General features: G+C 35.7%; 1 protein-coding gene across 2 annotated transcripts in view; it reads right to left on the minus strand.

The window, feature by feature from the left end:
- The window catches only part of Ucp4A (Uncoupling protein 4A), a 90,430-nt gene extending 89,446 nt beyond the window's left edge, over positions 1–984 (minus strand). Inside the window, exon 1 of one of the 2 annotated variants that reach the window (XM_071677470.1) lies at positions 767–984. The gene's annotated coding sequence lies outside the window, so the exon portion shown is untranslated. The remainder of the gene's footprint in view (positions 1–766) is intronic. The other variant, XM_071677473.1, reaches the window with a different exon arrangement.
- Between the last annotated feature and the right edge of the window lie 5,016 nt (positions 985–6,000).

Genomic DNA, 6,000 nt, shown 5'->3' on the forward strand with positions numbered 1-6,000 from the left:
ACAATGCAAACAATTTCTTCCTATTACCAAAATCAAACCAGGGAAGAATTTAAGAAAGACCTTCCCAAAATGTGGATGAAAGTATCAAACTTTGAAAGGAAACCTATTTTATACACTCCAGACATGCACATGTGGGTCTTGGCAACAGGTATACTAATTTGTTTCTTGAACATCAGTCTATATGCAACTGTAAGGTGCTGTTTGAGGACATAAACTTATTTAAATAAGGAGAATTCACATCAAATTGTTGACAACCATATCTTACAAAGAATGCTTCCCACCCAGCAATGTTAATAAATAATCATACACTCGAGTTACTTAACTAGCTCTGAATTATATATCTTTTTGTTCGGGATTATTTCTCATTAATTTCCTTTAAATTTCAACTTATAGAATCCTTAAACTAACCAAGGTTTTATTTTACCTCGACATTTCCCTCTCCCTACAAGCTCTGGTCACTTGGTGTTATTTACCGCAAGTGATCACTAATCATGATAGTATCTAAATATACACATCTAACATAATTATATAAATATACGATCTTAAACTTATTCTTAACCTTTATCCATATTTTTTGGCACTTAATTTAACGTGTACGTTTTTTCCCTAAATGTTACAACCTTCAATATCCCAACTACAAATGTCAGCGGCATCATTATGATACAGTGAATTATGAGAGTGAATCCAAACAAAATGTCATGTCAATTTTTGTAACCATCTATGTTAGGTGATGGGTTAACTGTTACGTAGTATTTATCACCCTTACCTGTGCTAAGGCTTTGCTCAACGCCTCTTGTCCTGATTGTTATCTAACCGGCCTGTGCAGGTCATGCAGGCCACAACTCTGCAAGTACTCGAGATCTCCAATGCCCATAGGGGTGACAACCACCAGAACAACAAGAAATTATCAGAAACTTGGTGTCGCCTAGAACCGCGTGCGTTCAGCCCCTCTGACAGGCAACAATAACAACCTGCCTCCGTCCTTCCCCCATTCACTCAGCTGATCACAATGACCCTCAGTGAAGGACGAAGCTTTGGGCAAATATCGTAAATAGCTCTTTCTAATCGTCAAAATGATATATGACACTATTCCTTATTTCTAGTGATACCATAAAATATGTTCTGTTTCAGTTACATTCTTAAGAGTACTTTCAATTTCATAATTCTTGATAATAATATCCGTATTTGTCTCTCTAGTTTCATACTGTAGTACGTTTGGTAAAGAAAACGGGTGATACCAAAATAAGTTCCTCGCTCTTTTTTTAGGAAAAAGTATTTTCAGAGTATGTTGGTGAAATATCGATATACATAATTATTTGGAAGCAATTTCGTAAGTAGATGCAAGTAATTGATAATATATTACAATTTGACGAGTGAAATTGCGAATGAAAGCGAAATATCATGGATAAAAGGATGCTACAGTAATTGCATTAAATGTAAGTCATGGTTTTGTTAATCATGGTTTATTTCTACCATAAACTCTCTTGCACGGTAGTCTCGTGTTCTTCCACAGAAATATTATGTAGGTATTTTGCTGTAAATAGAGATGATTATCGATCTTATCTTCAACATCCTCAGGCGATACAATGCATACAGCTAGTCAAGCTTTCAATTTTTACTTGGGTTATAACACATAGAACAAAGGTTGATTCTTAGGGCGAATTTTAAACCAGCTCAGGATGATTTTTTTCATGCTGTCAAAATAGCTGTATAAGATTTCTCAGTTAACATACCTGGCACAATTGTGATATTCTGGGAGAAAAAGAAAGATATAATCGCAGCACCTTGTTAAATATAGGCCTAAACTCATTCTACTATTGTCATAGGTTTGCTAGGTTATTCCTGGAAGAAGTCATCTTGCTGGAGGAACTGAACATAGGAACATATTTTCGCCTGTGTGACAAATCTTAATGCTCAGATTCATCTGTCTTAGGCTCATCAGGTTACACATATCAGTGAACAGCAAAGTATCAAGACATCTCTGTACTATTGGACTTACTACTGCTTCTGATCAGCACTGAGGATTTCACACCAAGTCCATACAACATCCACATCCCATGTCTCAGAGGCTGATTTAATGATGTTCAATACATGATCACTGATAGGGAGTAAATTCCATGTTTAGGAGAATTTGGCAAAGGAGAGGAAATGCCCTATGTATATCAAACTTCACTTGAAAATTATTCATAGCTTTAAGTATTTCTCTAAATCTAAAGTCTCAGTCTTTGAATAAATGTGAAAATTATCATAATGAAGATAGTAAATGCTTATCATTGGCTTTTTGTATATGGAAAGCAATAAATGCTGGCACTTCTTATTGCACAAGTGAGCTCTTGTGAGGTGATACTGAAAGCCTTGACATGGGATGTAGCTACCAACTGAGAGAGTTTGCTGGAATGTAAGATTTGTTTATATCATATTGCACCCACTTATTTGTAATGATGTGACCATTATACTTGTTTGTGTCAAATTTCACTATAATACATAGTCTGCATCAAAATCTGGACATGAGTTTCAAGATGTCTCCTTGCTTCGCTGAAATAAGACAAAGCAGGTTATCTTTCAACAGCAATACTGAAATGATCACAGGGTAACCATATGATCATATGGTAACCATCTACTGACTTACCTAAAAGAAAAAAAAATCCTCAAAGGTTAGAGTGTTGCTTGTGCTTTCAGCAAATAGGATGGCTTGTTCTAGCATGAATAGCAGAAAAAAGTTTGGAAAACATGTTTCTTCAGTCAACTGACCAAATTAGTATATTAGATTAGAAAAACTTGACAACTGCAGCACACTGAGGCACATGTATTTTTTGCCTATCTGTTTGATTCACAAGGTAAATCAAATACTCTTCAAATTCTCTGCAAATCTCTCATACACTAAAGCATATTGATGTCAACCTAAAACTTTAGATATCAGATATCAGTCACAAGATCCGAAATCATGACTGGAACTTGCTTCATGGCGGTGGGCTTAGTGACATTTCTACTGAAAATTAATGAGACTAGAAGAATTGGATACATTACACATCACACTGAAAATGATGGGCTTGAGGGAACCAAGGGCAGACTTTATGCAGTGGGCATGAGATCTAATGAGCAAGTTAACAATTCAAAACTGTGATGAAAAAGAGTTTCCACAAGCCATGAATGTTTCACATCCTTTGACTTTTGGTTCCTGAAAAGATCATGTAAAAGAATCACAGGTTATAAAAAGTAATACTGTTAGTGTCTATACATAATTTTAATGTGTACAAAATATTTACAATAAAAAAATATGGTAGGCTGCTAAATGTACAATGCATTACCATAAATTATAAAATATGATTTCTAATATCATTTGAATAATGCATTTGGAACATAGATATGAGAGGTCATAGCTGTTTGAGGGAATGGATAAAGTACCTATTTGGTGTTTGAAAAGCAGTAATCACAGGTCATCATTGTACAGCAATATGTTTTACATTGGCAATGGTAATAATTGTGACTAAAGTACCTTACAGGTTATTATTTGCTACCTTCCTCGTCTGAGAGGATGTCAACCTGTTGCTGAGATATGATAAAAAGATGCTGGTACCTAATTATGCTTCACAAATCACTAACATGGAATTTAATCATTAAGACCTTTCACAAACAACTTTAAGATGATTGTATAAGAGAAAAGACTATGATGTCAGATTAACACTGAAATTATAAACTAAAATAGAAATACAAGTGCAAAACACCCATTCAATAGGTATATTGACTTTCCTTAACTCTACAAAATGATAGTTATGCATTCACATACTGTAATTCAAATGGCCAAACCAAATCAAATTATATAAATAATTCAAAGGACTGCAGATATTGTGAATGAGTAAAAGTTTAAGAAGATAACATTGTACAGAATACGGCAATATAATACTGCCAGAGCTATCAAAAGAAAGGTCATTCAGTTATAACAAAATGTAGATTTACATGCATTAAGACATACATTAAAGTCACAAAGTATTTATTCCTAACAAGAATGTAATTATTGGGAGCAGAAAGAAGCACACACTGTCTATACAGTACTTACAATGTAATATGTGAAGTTTAATTCCACTTAAAGCAACTTATTAATTGCAGATCTATGATCTGAGTTTACTAATTATTCTTACAATAATCAACACTTTTACCTTAAACAGAGTTACTTTAGTCTTTTCTCTAATCTGAGTGGAGAGAAGATTCTTCAATAAAATATATGTAATCTAAATGTAATTTAACAAAATATGATGATAAAGTAATGTATATTTCATCATTATTCAAAAGCAGCCATTTTTTAGTCAGTGGACTGAATAGGTGCTTTTAGCTAAGAGGGCAGATCTCATCAATGAAGACAGCACTTCTTTTAATGAAAACACAAAATCTTGAAAATTTAGCTATAGTAGGATTACCTAAAAGGACACTTCCAATTGTGAAAAATATAGCACCAATTGCTTATTTCAAATGTAAGGCATATAGCATCCCTGACTGCATTCACTGTAGCCGACATTTAAAACCAGAGCTTTTGCCTTCTTTTCTTTTGACATAATCCTTCTGTAACTGAAATTCACTGTTCTCAGACCTGTCCTATTCCCCTAACCTCAAGATCATAATCCACCACACTTGAAAAAATATTTCAGTATAGGAATAACATTATAAATAATTACTGTCTTTATCTAATGTATCCATTTATTCATCCATTGAACAATGAAAGCAGTACATCTTATTATATCAAAGGCTTTTTTGCTTGTATACTACAAATGAAGTTTGGTGAAGCTAACCTCATTATCTATAAACACAGTAAAAAATTACTGCTTGACAGGGCGAATGAATGCACTACATAAAAACAATTTATATATTGTGTTTCCTCACTACATACATGTAGTGTCTATCAAGAAGTACAAAATCATAAACTGTGCTGCATGGGTAATAGATATTATGGATCAAAACAAGCCAGATTCTGTCACAGATAATCACAAAAGGGCTTCCAGCCTGCTCCCACCACTCTTAGTAGCCTTCTGTGATATGCAGGGAATACATGGGCTGTATGCTTTCCCCCCTATCCCCAGGGATAATATTTCTTTTTTTTTCTTTCATACTATTTGCCATTTCCTGCATTAGCGAGGTAGCGTTAAAAACAGAGGACTGGGCCTTAGAGGGAATTTCCTCACCTGACCCCCTTCTCTGTTCCTTCTTTTGGAAAATTAAAAAAAAAAACGAGTGGGAAGGATTTCCAGCCCCCCCGCTCCCTTCCCATTTAGTCGCCTTCTACGACATGCAGGGAATACGTGGGAAGTATTCTTTCTCCCTTCCTTATCCCCAGGGATATATATATATGATATATAATATATATATATGGGGTTGTTAGGGAGGTAAATGCAAGAGTTTTGGAAAGAGGGGCAAGTATGAAGTCTGTTGGGGATGAGAGAGCTTGGGAAGTGAGTCAGTTGTTGTTCGCTGATGATACAGCGCTGGTGGCTGATTCATGTGAGAAACTGCAGAAGCTGGTGACTGAGTTTGGTAAAGTGTGTGGAAGAAGAAAGTTAAGAGTAAATGTGAAAAAGAGCAAGGTTATTAGGTACAGTAGGGTTGAGGATCAAGTCAATTGGGAGGTGAGTTTGAATGGAGAAAAACTGGAGGAAGTGAAGTGTTTTAGATATCTTGGAGTGGATCTGGCAGCGGAAGGAAACATGGAAGCGGAAGTGGATCATAGGGTGGGGGAGGGGACGAAAATTCTGGGGGCCTTGAAGAATGTGTGGAAGTCGAGAACATTATCTCGGAAAGCAAAAATGGGTATGTTTGAAGGAATAGTGGTTCCAACAATGTTGTATGGTTGCGAGGCGTGGGCTATGGATAGAGTTGTGCGCAGGAGGATGGATGTGCTGGAAATGAGATGTCTGAGGACAATGTGTGGTGTGAGGTGGTTTGATCGAGTGAGTAACGTAAGGGTAAGAGAGATGTGTGGCAATAAAAAGAGCGTGGTTGAGAGAGCAGAAG

This window comes from Panulirus ornatus, chromosome 25 (genome assembly GCF_036320965.1).
Source record: "Panulirus ornatus isolate Po-2019 chromosome 25, ASM3632096v1, whole genome shotgun sequence".
Classification (NCBI taxonomy): Eukaryota; Metazoa; Arthropoda; class Malacostraca; order Decapoda; family Palinuridae; genus Panulirus; species Panulirus ornatus.